Below are 18,709 nucleotides of genomic sequence, written 5' to 3'. Positions count from 1 at the left end.
ACAAGTATTTCCTGAACGCATGATAGTTTTAGACATCATTTCCTGCCCTTGGAGTACAGGGATGAACAAGAGACACAAAGTCCCTCCTCTCAAAGAAGAGGTACACTAGTGGGAAGAGACAGAAAACATAGGAAAACAAAAAAATGAATAACATTAACATTTTGATCAGTGATCAGGAAAGACCTCTAAGACAACAGATGTCAGCTGTTAGGACATATACTACATAGTAGCAGAGAGTTGTCTGTTTTGTTCACTGTGGTACTTCTGGTGCTTTTGACAGTGCCAGGAACATAACAGATCCTCATGAAACATTTTTTTTTTGAAGCAAACAGAATGCAGCGGGTACTTTTGGAATGCAGGGTAGCGTATTCCAGGCAGAGGAAAAAGCAAGTGCAAAGGCCTTACAGGAGGAAGTCGAGCTTGGCAGGTTTGAGCAACACAAAGAAGGCCAGGGAGGCAGAGGAAGAACAGTAGGAAGTGGGGTCGTGTAGGGAGACAGGACTTTGTAGGTCCTGGTCTGTGTGTAGTACATTAAGAAGCCACTGAAGGCAGATGTAAACGTGCACATACTTTCATCATAAATTATCAAAATGTTTTATAATTTCTTGATCTACCCTATTAATTTTTTTCAGTTTGTCATTGTTTTCTGCTCCTATCTTTATTATTTCTTTTATGCTACTTTCTTTGGGCTTGCTCTTTTTATTCACTTTTTGATTTTGATGCTTAGTTTATTCAATTTTTCTTAATTTTAACTTGTTTTACTAATATATGAACACAGCACTACAAAATTCATCTAAATATTACTTTATTCCGTAAGTTTTGATATGAAATGTTTTCATTCCACGTAGCTGTTTTTATTTCCATTTGTATTTCTTCTTTGACAATTTAATTGAGAAGTGTGTTTTAAAATTCCCAAATACATGGGCTGTTTGTTATCTTGTTTGTAATTTTGTTATGGTAAGAAAACATGGGTCTGTAGGATATAAATTCTGTGATATTTTTTGAGACTTGCTTTGTAGCCTAATATGAGGTCTAATTTTGTAAAGGTTTCCAGTGTGCTTCAAAATAATGGTTTTTAAAAATGATTAGATACAAGCCTCTATACCTCTATATTATATCAAGTGTGTTAACCGTGTTATTCAAATTACCTACATCTGTAGTAATTTTCCATCTGTTTGTCTATCATTTACTGAAATAGCAGTTTTAACTTTTATGACCATGATTATAGACTTGTCACCTTCTCCCTTTAATTATGTCAGTTTTTGTTTTTCACATTATCATAATTCATATACAGAGGGTGCCAAAAAAGGTATACACATTTTAAGAAAGTAAAGAACTATTAAAATTGTAATACACAGTATATATTGATAGCAAAAGATGAATGCAAGTCATGTTTGACTTCTGCAATTATAAGAGGTGCTCAGAGGGGTTACCATCAGCATCCAGACACTTCTGATTACGGTGAACTATTGCTTGAGCATTGACAACATCTGTTAAAATGTGTATACATTTTTTCAGCACTCCCGGTATATGTACAAATTTGCATGTACAAATTAGAAACTAATATATCGTCCTGACAACTTGTTCCTTTTCTAACAATGCTTTCAAAGTATAACAATGCTTTCTCCTATCTAAACATCTGTTTTGTCTGACACTGATATGGCCATATTAGCTGGCACCATATCCATCTGGTTTTCTACTTCCTATAGTTCACTTTGTATCCTTTCTTCTCCCTTCCTTTTGGCTAAATCATGTTTTGTTTTTTCAAAATTTCCTTTTATTCTCCATTTATTACTGTGTGGCAAGTATTCACTTTCTATTATTTGAGTAGATAACTTCGCAGTGTTCATAGGTGCCATACAAAGTGTAGAAATAACTGGTATTTTTATTCTTCTCTCAAACAATATCAAATTGGTAGAATGCATTAACTCTAATCTTCTCTGTATTCTACTCACATGTCATTATTTCTAAGATTCATCTTGATTTTAAGACTTCATCTCTCCAGAGTAAGCATTTTCGTTGTGGAGATGGTAAGTTTTAGAGTCTATGCCAATTTAATTGAGTCCATATATGTTTACACTTTTTCTTTTTTTGTTTTACAGTTTCTTGCATTTCAGACCTTTTTCCTGAGGTCGTTATTTTTCTTTAGTGAAAATCTATTAATTATGTTATAAAATCTCACAGTCACATCTTAAAATGTCTTTAGTTTCTCTTTTCTCTTTCTTTAGTTTCTCCCACTATCTGAAAATAGAGAGTGCCTCTGAAACCTTTTACACACAGAAATGGCATTATGCAAAGAAGCAATTACCTCAGGACACATCACATTAAATTCGCTTTTCAACTATTTTTGGAAAAGGAAAACTCATCTTTGGATTTCCTTCGGTTAGTGGAAATAGGTACTAATTAGGTCTTTTGTAAACGTGAAGTTGCATAAAGCAAACTTTGAAAAGCAAGGGATACTTGTATTTTAGTTTAATTTAGTTTACATTGACAGTCACTTTCCCCTTTGAAGACATTATGTCTGGCCTCTATGCTTGCTAGAGAGTACATGCTCCTGGTAGTCTAATTATTATTTCTTTGTAGCTAATCTTTTCTATCTGCTTAGTTTTAATGTGTTCTCCCTGCTTTTGTGTTGTGCAATGTCTCTTTCAGATGCATTTACATTTTATTTATCTTATATAGGAATTGTGCTGTTTCCTCTCTTTCATGACTTCTGTAAAATACCCAGACATTATTGCTTCAGATATTGCCTCTCTGCAGTTCTCTATTCTCTTCTCAGGATCTGCTATAAGACCTATGGAGAAACTTCTCTCTGTATCTCTTACAGTCGCTGTCATACTTTGTTTTTTGTCCTCTCCATCTGTATCCTGGATATTCTTCAAGTTGTTTTTCTATGACACAAAGTCCTTAGTAGCACAAATACTTCTGTTATTGTGTCTGCAGACTTTGTCTCACATGGATGTTTTTTCCCTTGTATGTTTCGTAATTTTTTTCTAAAGAGTTTGTCTTTAGAGGTGCTTGTTTATTTTTCTGAGCAAATCCCATGGGAGTGTGTTGAGTCACGTTCCTTAGAATGAGACACTTAAGAGGGGGATTCAGTGGCAGTGCTTATTAAAGAAGTGTTCCATGGAAACTGGAAAGGGAGTGGGGGTAGGGGGGATGGGACAGAAAAGAGGAATCCGAACATGGGTATGATCTCAGGCAAAGTCCCACAGAAAATCATCTCAGGTTGATCCTGCAGGGGACTCTGGAGTTTAAGTTATGCTGCACAATATTGTAACTGAGGTTAGGGAGCTATGAAAAGTTGATATCCTTAAGGGTGATGTGTCTTAGAGGGCAGTTTTCTGAAAAAAGAGGCCCAGTAGGTGCTAGATAGGAAAGCACACCAAGGAGGGAACCCCTCTCCCACCCTCACTCCCACCTGTACCCTAAGAAACAGTAAAAATGGATCTAGGGATCTGGGTGAAGCACAGCCACTGACATTATCCATTGCAATGTCTCTGCAGAGTGATTTCGCCTTTAGCTCTGCCAGGCACTTAAGAGTATAACTGGCTGAGGACCAATATTTACGTTTGCCTCTCAGTTCGGGGACTCTCTGATACCATGTGGGTTTCTATGATGAAAAGTTACAGGCCAAAGGAGATGATTTCTCATTTAAGAATTGTTTTCACCCAAAGTATAAGCCAAGGCGAGTTTGCATGTCAGCTCCCTGGGGTGCTGAGCCATTTTTTTCCCTTCTTAATTTCTCTTTACAGGAAGGGGCCAACTCCTCCAGGGAAGGCCTTTAAGCCAGGTTTCAGTTCCAAACCCTCATCTCCTGTCCTACACAAGGATTAAAATCCAGTCCAGGTATTAGCTGATCAAGTTATCTATCCCCATCCCTCCCACAGCACCTCTTGTGGCCGCACACATGTTTGTGCACAAGTCTGGCTAAAGACTTTGGGTTGTGTCTGCGAAAGGGCTCTTCTTACTCCTGTTTTGGTTTTCTGCTTATTTATTCTTTCAATTTTCAATCTGCAGTCTCTTCTCTCATTTAGATGAGTTTTGTGTGGGAAGAACTTCAAAGTTGAACTGAAAGCAAGGTTCTTGCCCTTCCATCCTTGGTTTGGACCCCAGTAGTCATGAGTGGACCCCAAATGGTTCCTAGTTACTAAGAACTCTATGAGATCAAAGAGTTCCAGAAACTAAAGTGTGTAAAAGTTGATATCCTCAAGAGGGATAAACAGGAAGAAAATGTCACACTCTAACCAGAAGAGGAGGTGAGCATATTTGTGTGCTCTGTGGCCTACAGATATATTTTATTTTCATAGCATGGAAGGAGCTGGTAGGAAATTCTCTTTTATACTCTTTTTAAAGAAAATAATATGAGGTTTCTGAGATAGCTGGTGAAACAACTGAAATGCAGTTTTCCTTCTATCCCCCAAAGCTGAAAAATCCCTATATGAGTTCTGATTTTTTTTCTTTTGTACTTTCCTCAAAATACTGTCACAATACTGCCCCTGCTAACATTGTCTTATAAGGTAACAGCCCAAATAAAGCTGTGCTAGAAGCATTTACGCTTTCAGCAAAGAACACTTTTAACAAATGATTCAAATGCAAACTGTAGGACTGATACCGAACTCTTCAAGCTAGTGTTCCAAAGTATTAAGCATTATTTTGACTTTCCCAAATGCAAGTATCTGTATTGAAAACATTCTAGGTTGGTATTAATGTAACGCATAAGAAAATCAAATAGAAGATTCAAGGCTATTTATGAGGATGCTTGTATGCTGATTCTGCCCATTTTGGCCAAACAGACATGTAAAAATCATGGTCACGTGGGGCCTGCCATTCTGTCAAGAAGAGTTCTTTAACTCTTTATAAAGACAGAAAAGGATTTGTTGAGAATAGCTCTATTCACACTGTAGGTGATAGTTATATTCAGTTTCTTACAGAGATTATGCTGTACACATCATCATCAACTATTCAGTTCCTTTCTGATGTTACTTTCCCATTCCCTAGGAACTAGAGAAACACTCTTAAGCAAATGTAGCAAATATTTCAGCTTGTGTCTTAGGATAGAAGAATGTTTGCCTAAGTCTGGAGGACTGGAGTGGGCAGCACAAGGGTCTGTTTTGCTACCAAGAAAGAAGTCCTCCTAAGGTAAGAGAAGGTAGAAGTACAAAAGTGTGGTCAAGTCCAATATGTGTTTGTTAGAAGGGGGTGTATTTGCACTTGTCACTTAGATTACCAATCAGCTCCGCCATCATCAACCTGAGATCAAAGGAACTGCAATGAAAACGTATAAGCAAAATCTCAAAAAGCTGTTGTTGTACAACCTCCCAGAGACACTGAGTCCTCCTGGAAGTGGTGGCATTATTGACACAGGGACAGAAGGTTAGCAATGTTCACAACAGCTGCATTGGCTGTATGCGTAATGATAAAGTGCTGGTTTCCATGCCTTCTCTTCTCTGTGTATAGGACATCAAAACCCCTGACTAGAGATGAGAATCCTCAGTTTTGGGCTACTTGCCATTATCAGTCGTACTGCCTGTTGAGCAGTGTCTGGGCAGTTACATTGTCAATGTGTAACAATGACTTAGTAGCTGCCACTCTTAACTTAGGTGGAATTAGGTGCATCATCTCAGTGATCTGGACAAGGAGACAAGAAAAATGTGGTAGTCAACAGAATGTTATTAGAATTAGTGTGAGACACTGGCTATTCTTAAATTTATTTGGGAAGATCGGGGGGGGTGTGTTATTTTTTGAGGAATAAGCAGAAGTAAACCAATAACTTGTCCATCATAAACACATGCTTCAAACAACTGAACAGATGATTGTATACATGGACATAATCAGACGGCCAATGTAGAAATCAAATAGACTGTGTAATTGGAAGCAGGAGATGGAGAAGCTGTATTCTCTCTGCCAAAACAAGACCAGGAACAGATTGTGGTACTGATCACAGACTGTTGATATCAAACATTAGAGTACAGCTGAAGAACACTAAAGAATCATAGTGCCAAAATATAACATAGTAACATTCCTGATATTTTAAAGTCCACATAAAAAACAGACTTGCACTGTTAAACTTAATTGACCAAGAACCAAAAGAACTGTGGACTGAAATTAGAAATACTATTAGGGAAGAATACAAAAAGACAATGCTGGAAGTAAAAAGGAAAGAAACATTGAGATAAATAACAGAAGAAACACTGAAAATTGTTAAAGACAGGTGAGAAGCAAAAGTAAAATATGATAAAAACAGGGTTAGAATCTCGAATGTAGTTTGTCAATGACTATCACACAGAGATAAAGCAAACTATTACAATAGTCCACATGAGGAGATAGAAGAGAACAACAAAAAAGGAAAAACGAGAGCTCCACCAGAAGAGTCAAGAAATAAAAGGGAAGTTCAAACCTAGACTAGGAAAGCAGAACAACCAATAAGGAAGCACATTATCTGACCAGGAGAAAATAAAGGGATGGTGGAAACAATACACTAAATATCTATACAGAAGAAACAAAAGGATGATAGATATCGTTGAAGAAGATTCCTGTAAGGAAGAACCTGTAATTCTAGAAAGTGAAGTGAAAACTACCCTAAAAGTATTGGGAAAAAAATAAATCACTACAGTATAGACGGGGTACTAACAGAATTTCAAGCCATAGGGACTGAATCTGTCAAAATTCTAACAAGAATTATGTCAACAAATATGGAAAACAAAACAATGGCCTACAGACTGGAAACCTTCAATATACATCAAATCCTCAAGAAAGGAGATTCCAAGGAGTGCAGTAAATATAGGACCATTGCCCTAATATCCCATTTAAGTAAAGTGACACTCAAGGTGATACAACAAAGGCTTCTATCGTATATAGAGCAAGAAATGCCAGATGTTCAAGCTGCATTCAGAAAAGGAAGAGGCACTCGCAATCTAATTGCAAACATTCATTGGATACTGGATGGTCCAAAGAATTTCAAAAGACGGGTAGTCTATGTTTTATTGACTACAGTAAGGTCTTTGATTGCACTGATCATGAAAAGCTGTGGGTTCCTCTGAAAGAAATGGTTGTGCCTCAGCACTTGATCGTCCTCATGCATAACCTGTATTGTGGACAGGAAGCCACTGTCAGGACAGAACATGGAGAGACAGAATGATTTCCTATAGGCAAATACGTCACTCAATGTGCATTTTATCTCATTGGTTTATCATGCAAAATCATACCTATCATACATATCATACAAAAAAAAAAAACCCCACAAAACTGGGCTAGATATAGAGGAAGGAAAAGTGAAAAGCTATTGATGGAAGAAATATCAATAACTTAAGTTATGCAGATGACACCGTCTTGTTGGCAGAAAGTAGCAATAATTTGAAACAACTTCCGATGAAAGTGAAAGAAGAAAATGCCAAAGCAGGACTGCACTTGAACATCAAGAAGACAAAAATTATGACTACACAAGAAATACCCAAGTACAACACAGACAATGAAAACATTGAAATTGTTAAAGATTTTACTTACCTTGGTTCAGTCATTAATTCAAATGGAGAAGGCTGAGTCTCAGAAGGGCAGCAATGGAAAAATTAGGAAAGATCAAGAACAAAGATCTATCATTAGAGACCAAGGCTAAGATTATTCACACCATCGTATTCCCAATTATTATGTACAGCTGTGAAAATAGGACAGTAAAGAAAGCTGATAGGGGAAAAAAATGATTTATTTGAATTATGGTGTTAGGAGAGAGCTCTGTGGATACCATGCATCACCAGAAAGACAAACAAGTGAGTTCTAGAGCAATTTAAGCCTGAAACATCACTGGAGGCAAAAATGACAAAACTGAAGCTGTCCTACTTTGGACACATCATGAGAAGGCAGGGTTCATTGGACAAGACAATAATTCTGGGAGAAACAGAAGGCAGCAGGAAAGGAGGAAGACCAAATAAATAACTGAATTGAGTCCATAAAAGAAGCCATAGCCATGAGTCTACAGAGTGAGCAGGGCTGTTGTGGACACGACATTGGGGACATCATTCAGGATGAAGTTGGAGCCAGGAGTCAGAGAGGACTCAACAGCATAATTACAGTTAGCTTTTTTTTTCTTAATGGCTCTTTTTGTAGTCTTGTTCTGAAATCTAAATTACTGTTACTCATGAAATGTAGGTGACATATTTACAGACAGAAGAAATGATCTCTGTTCTGCCTTCTCTTCCTGAGTTTTTCGAACTCTGTTGCTCTTCTGTGTCTCTATGACAGACGACAAAGTATGCTGCTCAAATCCCCCTTCAAAAGGGTCTGCTACCCGGCCAGGAGGACTACAGTCTCTAGCAGTTGACTTCCTTAGGACTTGCCTCAGTGTTGGAACAGAGATCAAGTTTTCAGGGTGCCCCCCAGCCAATGACTGAGCAAAGTGCGGCTACAGGTGGTACAAGGGCTTAGCTTTGAATCATCTTTGCTGGGGAGATCCTCACTGAGCCAGCAGAGTTTTTGTCAGGTCTCCGTCGTGGTCTGACAGCTCCCCCTGCCCAATTCTACTTCCTTCTCTTTCCTTTTTAAGATATTATACTTGCCAATAAACCGTTTTCACTCCTAACTCATTTCAGTATCTGCTTCCTAGAGAGTCCACACTGTCGACGTTCCATAATCTGTGCAACACGATATCCTTCTGCCCTAAGACCATTCTTCTTCATTATATATTATCAGACAGTTAAGTTGGTATTCTCAGACAGTTAAAAGGGACCCGGTTTTAGATTCAGACGTATTTGGGGTTTGAATCTCAACTCTGCCTTATACTTAGCAAGTATGAACTTGATCAAGTTGTTAATTTCTATGAGCTCCAATTTTCTCATTCTTCCAGTCTGGGTTTGAGCTAGAAACAGATCCCCCATTGGATGGAAACATGGATGCATGCAACTGCTGTGCTAGACAGAGGGCTCACCTCCTCCTTACTGTAGACTACATGGATTTAGTTATATTTATTCTGTATTTTCTTGTATGTGAAGAATTTACCACTAAAATACATAAAATGAATGAAATATTATTTTTTCTTCTTATTATTAAAATGAAATTACCTTCACTGTAAAAGTTGGTTACACACTTTTCCCTTTCCCATTGGAATTACCATGTTTAATCATATCTTCTGCCTCTCTTGAAGTAAATCTTTACTTTCTTGAAGTTTTGTATGTTTTCCTATCCTTTGATTAAGTTTTATAGTTGTTATTGTTTTGGCTTTCCAAAGAGGACAGGTATTAGCTCTTGGTCTTTATAACTAATAAGTCTGTTTTCAGATGTGAGTTATGTCTATTGTGTTACTTGCTGTATTTCAAAAGAGAGGTTTCACTTTATTTAACTTCCTCTTTGTCTTTTAAAATAACTACTTGAAATATTTTCCCTGGTGTTTTTCCACAGAAACATAAAATTGGGAGAGGGACAGAAAGAAAAGGAGAATTATGGAAAATGTTTTAAGTTTGTTCTCTTTTTTTTTTTTTAAATGCTTTTTACTTTCTTTGCCAAGTTTAAACCCATGAAGTCTTAACTAGATGCTTAAACAGGAAGGCCCCAAACAAATTAAGCCTGTTATATTTTATATATAAAATATATTTTGAGAAGTGATCCTTTCAATGCAATAAGCATTTATAATAAATAAACACCAAATAACTACTAATCTCTTATGATTTTATCGTTTGCCAAAGATTTTCACTTCATCTTATTTTACTCTTGTGTAAAAATACCGAAGAGGCTGAAGTGTTCCTTTTATGCTCTTCAGAGTTTTCTTCATATAACACCAAGAAGACTGAAATAATGTGTAATAGAGGGTTAAAGTGAAAGTCTTGTTTGAGACTGTAAGACAAGAGAGCCCAGAGATTTCAGACACACACGGGACAGTTCTCCCCCACTTTCTGGGGGGGGGTGGTGAGAGACTTGAGAGCAGTCACAAAACAGAGTGAGTGAGCACAACTATAATAAAGAAGAAATACGCTTTTGGGGTCTCTGACAGAATAGCTAGCATTACCTTAGTTAAGATAATAAATTAACAAAATGTACAAAAGAAAAGTCATAATGTTGAAGGTTGTAGTGATACAATAGCTCATATGTATTGCTTTTGCAAAGCAATATATATATATATATATATATATATATATATATATATATATATATACATATATCATATATTAGTCGATAGTGTGAGAAATAAAGATGTTTTTACCACTTAAATCAGTAAGTCTATACTTAGTAATATATTAAAAATAATTCAATTCAAGAAAGTAGGTGAGTACAAAAGATGTCTATACAGGCTTATATATTAAAAAAAAAAGTGGAAACAACATAAATGTTTACCTGCTGACTGATTTCCTATTGATATTAGATTAAAATCTAAAATCTTTATTGTGGCCTCATAAGGCCTTACCTGTTCTGCCTCATCTTACCTCACTCTTCTTTGTACTTACTGTACTGTAGCCAGGGGCTTTCTATTGGTGCCTCAAAGGCATGCAACCCTTTCTGCTGCGGAGCCTTTGTACACGTTCTTTTGACTTGGAACGTGATTATCTCCCCTGACCTCTCTTACCTTTCACCTGCCTTACTCCTCATCCTCCAAGTTGCAGCTTAAATGTCATTTCCATAGGAAAACTTCCCGACAATGTCTGGTCTGGCAATAATATACTCTAATTACACACTGTACTTTCCTCTTGTAGTATGTATCACAATTTAATTGTAAAAAGTGTTTCTTGTTATTTATTTAATGTGTTTCTTCTTACTAGACTTAAAGTTCTAAAAAGGCAGGAGGCGTGTCTATCTTGTTTAATGTGTTTTTCTCCTACCACATGTGAGACACATAGTAGACAGTCAATAAATATTTGTTGGAAGAGTAAGTTAATCCAAGTCTTAATACTCTTTGTTTCAAGAAACAAACGCTGTGCGAGGCTGGTGGAACCAAAAAACATCAACGTATTGATTTTCAGGGCTTCATTTTCACTAAGATCTAATGAACTGTACTTTCTTTGGCTTAATACAGATATATTTTTTCCCAAATGTATCGCAGAAAAAGGAAGTATACTCGTTAAATGGTTCACATTTGCAAACGAATAAAAAAAATGTTACTACGTGACTGACTCAATGTAAGCTTTAGAGCTTATCTAAGTTTATTAAATGACCTCAGGATCTGTTTCCCAGATTAGCCTCTGTGATCTGCTGTTCCAGGAACAACATCATGTTCTTTTTTTTTTTTTTTTTTTAATTTTGACTCTAACCTTATGTCCTTTTATAGTATTTCCTAAGGAAGTTCATCTGTATTCCCATCCCCAGTAGGAGCTTTTGAATATTCAGTGCTAAATGCATGTGTATGAGTCTGTCTTTCCAGATGTATAAAATGCATAGTAATGGGAATATAGCTCTTATTTGTGCTTTTTATTTTGTATAAATATTTTGAGTATCCTTCATTCCTAGAATCCATCTATGGAGAAACTGATCTTTGGTTTCTATTGCTTGGCTTCTATTAACTATAGTATCATTTGGAAGAAAGTTTATTGCTTTGAAAACAATATACCTGACTCAAAATCGTATTGGGCTCACACGTACAAACATCCTTATAGTATTTCAAAGAACACAGCTCATTTCTCTTAACCTTTGTGTTTACTTGAATCTCTGTTCTCATTTTAAAAAAAACTTAAGGGCAGGAGAACATCAAGTTCTTCATAAAGCTTTCGATGGGTTAGTGGGAACAAAGGCATGATTTAAGCGATGATAGAAGACTACTTGTTTGATTAGAGTCCAACTAGCCATTTTTCTTTTGTCCTCTAGGTAATCCATGCTTTGAACTTGAAGGAAGAAGAGAAGGAGTAGCAATTCCTAAAACTGCTGACTTCTAAGCACTCTCGATTTGGGAAGGAGTGTGCTGGCTGGAACTTGATTTGGGAGGACTATGCTAGCTAGAACTGGAGCTTATGTTATGTTGGGGAGACATTGCAAAAGCCACAGTGAAAGGATTGTTAAAACTGCAATTATAGAAAAAAAGGGCTGTAGCACTCAATTTAATATCTACTGTGTGGCAGCTAGATCCACAGTTGGGTGATGCAGAAAATGAGGTCTTCAGGAAGAGGACAGGAGAGGATTCAGAGAGGGAAAAGCATAAAAGAGATCATTTGGGAACTAGGTGAGCAAAGGCAAGGATATTAAAATGGTTAGAGCAGGGGGTGTATTGGAATTGTAAGTAGTAGTTTGGCTAAAATATAAGGGTTGGTGAGAATGAGGCGAGCTTTGTGAGGACCTTAAATGGCATAGTAAATCACAAAAGTTGTATGAATGTGGAAATGCTATGATTGGAGATGCATCTTAGGAAGATTAACATAATATGTATGTGTAAAATGGTTTAGGTAGAAAGAGACCAATTGAGAGGTTGATACAATAACTAATGATACTCTAAGAAAGAAGGCAGAGAGAAAAGAAAGAGGTACATGGAAGTCATTGCTAAGTATAACATAAATGATTTAATCACTGTACGAGCTTAGAGAGGGGAGAGTAAAAGGAAGTGAGCAATGAGTTCAAGATCACTTCAAAGTTTTAAATCTTAGTTACTAGTGGCATTAAATAGAGAATTAGGAGGTGGAGCTAGTTTAGGAGTGGGGAAAGAATATACTATAGATAGTTTAAATTTTTATTATGCCTGCAGTGTACTCTAAAAAAAATATATATATATATTTATATATATAAATATATATATACTTTTTACAGTATATCTCTATATATATCTATATCTATATCTATATATCTATAATCTATATCTATCTATCTATCTATCTATCTATCTATATATACTCTCTGTCTCTCTCTGTCTCTCTCTCTCTGTCTGTCTCTCTCTCTCTCTCTCTCTCTCTCTCTCTCTCTCTCTCTATATATATATATATATATATATATATATATATATATATATATATATATATATCGGGGGTGCCAAAAAAATATACAGGTGGACACTTTGGTCAGCATTGTTCAAGCAGTAGTTTGCTGTAATCAGAAGTGTCTGGACACTGATGGTAACCACTTTGAGCACCTCTTATAATTGCAGAAGTCAAACGTGACTTGTATTCATCTTTTATTATTGGCATATGTTGAGTATTACAATTTTAATACAGTTTTCCTTTCTTAAAATGTGTATACATTGTATATGTATATATAATGTGTATATATATATATATATATACATTATATATATATATACATTATATATATATATATATATATATATATATATATATATATATATATATATATATGTTTCAGAGAAAGGGTTTAGATTTTTACCAAAGTCCTAAAGATATGGAGAATATTTTCCTTATCAATATCAATATTCTGGGATTTCCCTACTGCCCTCCAAAATTATGGCTAAGCTTATTCTAATAACAAAGCAAACATATTTCAATTGCTTGTTTACTTATCTCCGTGCTGTAGAGTTCTCTACTCTTCCTCGAGGGCAGCAGGGGAAATCCTGGTTATATTCCCGGTACTACCGAGTTGGTGGTGGGAGTAGAGAGAAATGCAATTATTATCTTTTCATTAGTTTCTTCAGCAACATAAAAGGAATTGTTGAATTCCTAGTGGATAGAATAGTAGTAATGTTGAGTAAGATGCTTAGTTTGGGGCCTGGCATGTAGTAATTACTCAATTTGCTTGTTATTGTTGTTACTTATCATGAATAGAGAAGGGAATTCTTGTGTCTTCCAGTCAGGCTCATAAAGATAAGACAACTTTCTATTCTTCCCTTCTGGTTCCTTCTCCAGACAAATTATCTGTATAATTGTATTATTTCCCAGTACTTTCAGTCGTTACCTAAAGGATGAGCAAGACTGCTTCAGCTCTTCGCTTCGTAGAGTCTGGACAAAGAAAAGCTGAAACAATCTGCTGAAAGAAGAAAGGCACTAACCACTTGGAGAGTTGGGATTTGACTATTTAAGCAGTCATTTCACTAGTCCATGGCTAAATTACTAAGAAAATAAAGATTAAAGTTAAATTATAATTACTTTAGCCCAAGAGTTGTATTTGGCACCATGACTCAGCACCATTATTTGTATTGAAAAGTATTTCTGAAAGTTATCCCAGTAAACAATCAGTTGTGAGGCCATTATGCCACCATGTTTCTCAAGCAGGGATATGTGCATTAGACACTTGCTTGACACAACAGTAATCATGAAGAATATTTCCAGTGCATTGATTTTACTTGAAGATCTGGGAAGGTATCCTTTTTCCCGTTGACATTAACTTGGATGTATTATTTAGTCATTCAACAAATATTTATTGCATTTAGACAGAATGTCAGATGCTGGGAAATACTGATTTAGAAAATGGATATGGCTTGTTGGTCAAGGTAGTGGTGGTGAGGTTACACGGTAAAGTGCAATATTTATATGCATTTTTAAGTTGAAACATAAGACAACAAGTTTTGATCTGTTGGACTCCTTTGGATTAGACTGCCAGGCTCAGTTTAATAATGGAGCTGAAAAATTCCTATTGCCTAATGATGTGGAGCAGTCATAGCCCAAAGCATTGCTGTTTTGTGCAGGTCTCAGTCTATGTAGTAATGATACCTTCTAGAAATGCCTGGGGGGACTCACCTGGGTCTGGTGAACTTCCCACAGACATCCCCTCTTTCTAAACCAATGTTACAACTGGACCGACCACTGTGGTTCTTATTATGATTACAAGTTTCCCTTCAGCAATAACCACCAGGAAACGTTGAAGTTTATTACTTACAGGCCCTGGAGCATACAGGGCACCAGAAATATACAGCAAGTTGGCAGGGGAGGAGGGAGCAAAGCCAAGGTTCTGCTTTTACTGGGGTCGAAGGTGGGGGGCCTATGGTTTCAAGAGCTTACTCTGTATTGATGAATTTAAAACACAACAGCAGGAATTTAAAGTGCTCAAAGAGAAGAAACAAGTAGCCCAAATGGCCAGCTATAGAAATCAACCAAGATCTAAAACACAGGAGTCTCAGTGGGGAAGATGGCCTGTCTCTTTTTCTAGTCCTGTGGCTGGCAATGAGTTTATTAGATATAGCCTCTGGTTTTCAGGGGCTGCCTCTTTGAAGTGGAGTCCTTTGAATTAAAGCTTAAGTCAGACACTTGCATTACAAAAAGAAAAGCCAACTGTCAGGGCTTATACTCCAATTACTCACGTGTTTGTGGTGATGCTGGTGTAAACAAGCCTACTGCATTGCCAGTCCAATAAAAGTACAGCACATACAGTTACAGCAGTAGGCTCTACCACCTGGCTTGTGGAAGTGCACTCTATGATGTTTGCACAATGACAAAATCACCAAAGGATACATTTCTCAGAACACATCTCCTTTGTTAAGTTGTACTTGACTCTACCTAGATGAATCCAGAGAAGTGTTACAATTAGACATACTTAAATATACTCTGTAAGATTTGGGCAAATCTGACATACTACAACATTAATGAAAAATTACTTCTAGAATTCCGCCTACGAATTTCTTAAACAGTTAAACATATTAAAGATAAGGCCAGTTTTAATTAAAAAAATAAGAATAGAATTCAATAGAAAGCAATTATCTGACCTTTACCTAATGTTAATTAATATAATATAGGGTCTCTGGATGTCTGTTTAAAGGGTTATATAAGAAATACTTATATTATTTCAAGTATTAATAAGTTTCTTTTTACATACATAAAGCAGTTTACTTTTTTGAGTCATGTGATTAGCACCTTTGAAATGTTTACAATATGAATCTAACGAGCTATTGTCAGAAATATTCCAAATGTAAATAATTTCATCAAAATTATTAAATACCCAGATTAGCAGGATCTAAAGTCATTTATTTTTATCATATATTAATATGAGAAATAAAAAATAGTTTTACTATTTTCAGTTTGAATAAATAAATATGTATAGTTTCCTGAAATATTTTATTTAACTAGTAACAAAAGAGTGAATCACTAATTGTGAAGATGTTTAGCTTTGCCAACTATCATGTCTTTACTGAATTTGAAAGATGTTGGAGCCAGCCCAGTCCCCTTTATTTTACAGATAGACTTGAGATGCCTGTCCCATTCACTATCTGCATTATTTTTAATACTCGATATCATTTACATAATATTTTCTGGGTTTTTTTTCTGTTTTACCAAATCAGTGTTGAATTTGTACCAAGAATTAAACAGCATATGTGGATTTGCCTGACCAAATTCAAACAAACCAGTGGCTCATGAAGTCAATAGCAGTGAGATTCACTACCCAAACAATGAAAAGACTGTCATGGAAATGCTTTAGGTGAAAATCGTAGTGGATTGCTTCTGGGTGCCTCTCTTATGGTTCATAGACATGCACCTGAACTTTGGTGCTCACTATGGCCCACATCAAATGAGGAAGCCTCCAATTAGGTGGGCCTTAGTCTTGAAGGCTAGCATGCCATTAGGCCCAGGGAAGGCTACTTTGAGCCATGCAAGACAGTTCCTTGTTGTACCACAGGAACACGCTTGTGCATGCTATTCCTTTCTGCCTTAGTTAACCTATAGTAACACCATAGCAAAATCAAGAGTAAAAAATCACAATCACTAGAAAACACAGCATTTGTTCAACCATATCCATTGATATGGACTGTCTATTGTTTGCTACATAGTGCAATAAATATTGGAAGCTACAGAGTTAACGAAAACATAGTCCTAGCTTTCACAAAGCTCAAAACCTCATGAAAAGCAAGACACATAAATAAATATAATGCAAGTATAGTTTAAAAAATATATAACCAGCAATCATGGAGGATAAAGAATATGATTAACAAGCTATGCTCAATAGCAGGATGAGGAAGAGTGTTTCAGACAACTGAAAAAGCAAAAGCACGGGCGAAGACCTCGAAGACATTAAAAAAGAATGGTTTATTTATGGGTAGAGGGTCTACAGTGTGATTAGAGCATAAAGGGTTTGGATGATATAAAAAAATATGACAGGGAAAGTTAGAGTGCAAACTGAAATATTGGGCTTTTATTGAGTAGGTCATTCTTGCTCGAAATTTAGAAGTGTTAAGAATTACCTAGGATATTTGTAAAAATCTGCTGATTTCTCATGGGAGGGACCCTTCTCCTGATTCAGTAGGTCTGGGCAGAGTTGGGCCCAGGACTCTGCATTTTTAACAAAAACATAGGCAGATTCTGGTGCAGGTCATTGGTAGACCACACTTCCAGAGATTGGAGAGGAGCGACATGATCAGATCTGTATTTACAAGAATATGTCTAGCATTTGTGGCAGAGATGGAGGAGGGTAGTTCATTCACAGAAATACCAGTTTGGAGGTAGGTATCAAAATAGTCTTAGCAAGAGACAATGAAGCAAGGCAGTAGCAGTGGGATGGGGAAGAAGAGATAAGTGGTAAGCAGCTTATGAGGTAAACCTGACAGTCATTCATGATGTATCGAATGTGTGTACTGGAGAGCTGTTTCAGAGGTGTCAAAATTATATGAGTATAGGGGCATGGCAGCATGAACAGACACAGGAAATCAGAGGAAGGAGTGTGGGGTGGTGGGAACAGTAAGTTCAATTATAGACATAGTGAGTTTAAGGTATTTTAAGACCTTTCCTTCCCATCACAGATAGTAGAGTCCCTCTGTGGTTAGCTTAAGCAAAATGAGGAATTACCAGGGATCCTGGGACAACTTAAGGAATCCAAGAAGTATGCTGTTGGTTTAAATTAAAGGACCCTCAAACCATCCGGACTCTTTTCTGTCTGCAGTCTCCTCTCTGCAGATCTTCTTCTCTTCTTTCTCTATTTCTATCAATCAGATTCAGTTACCTAGGGAGAGACTGAGGTCACACAGCAGGTAGTGACAACTTTCAGGAGAATCTATACTTTTTACCATTGCAACCATATTGGCTAGAGCCATGAGGATGAATAAGATCTCTTCTAAAAGGTAGAGAAGGTGATAAAGGAAGAGAGCCTAGAGTGGAAACCAAATTTAGGGAGAAGGAATAAATGAGGAGTCACTGTAGGGGACTGAGGAAAGGTAAACTATTAGAAAGGAAAAGTTTGATGTGTTAAAACAAAGGAAACAAACTTTCAAAAAGGAAGACTTAATCAAGAGTGTCAAAGAGACAGAGAGAAGCCAGGCAGAAATAAGACTAAAAAAGGCTGCAGCATTTGGCAATTAAGGAAGTGCCTGGTGCAGTTATACTTCCAAAAGGATCTTCTGTGCCCTGTGCCACTGTGGCTGTGATAGTTTAGGTCCTCATCATCTGTCACCTGGAATACTATGAAAGCTTTCTCTATTGCATCTCTGTTTCCATCCTCAACCCCACCAATCTATCTTCAACATTGCCTACAGAGAGATCTTTTTAACATAGGGATCTGATCATAGAACCTCATGTAGTTGCTTAGAAAGCTCCACATTGTTTAGCTTGAAATACAGCCTCATCCCAAGCCAGCCTCTAGCAATCTTTCCAGCTCACTGTATCTTTATTATGCCACATTAAGCTGCTTTGAGTTCCCCAACCATAAGAGGTCTTATCAGCTTCTGTGCTTCTGCACATGCTGTTCTTACTGTTTGGGAGACTTTCTGAGCCTCCTTCTTCCCAACTTTAGCTGGTGATGAAAATATTCTACATCTTGGCTGTGGTGTTAGTCACATGGCAGTACATATTTGTCAAAATTCATAGAACTGTAAACTTTACATGTTAAAATTTGCAGTATGTAAATTTTACCTAAATAAATCCTACCTTTAACAAAGATA

This window comes from Rhinolophus sinicus, chromosome 1 (assembly GCF_057876585.1).
Source record: "Rhinolophus sinicus isolate RSI-liver-muscle chromosome 1, RSI-T2T, whole genome shotgun sequence".
NCBI lineage: Eukaryota > Metazoa > Chordata > Mammalia > Chiroptera > Rhinolophidae > Rhinolophus > Rhinolophus sinicus.
The sequence above is the reverse complement of the archived record's forward strand: the minus strand, read 5'-3'. Positions refer to the sequence as shown.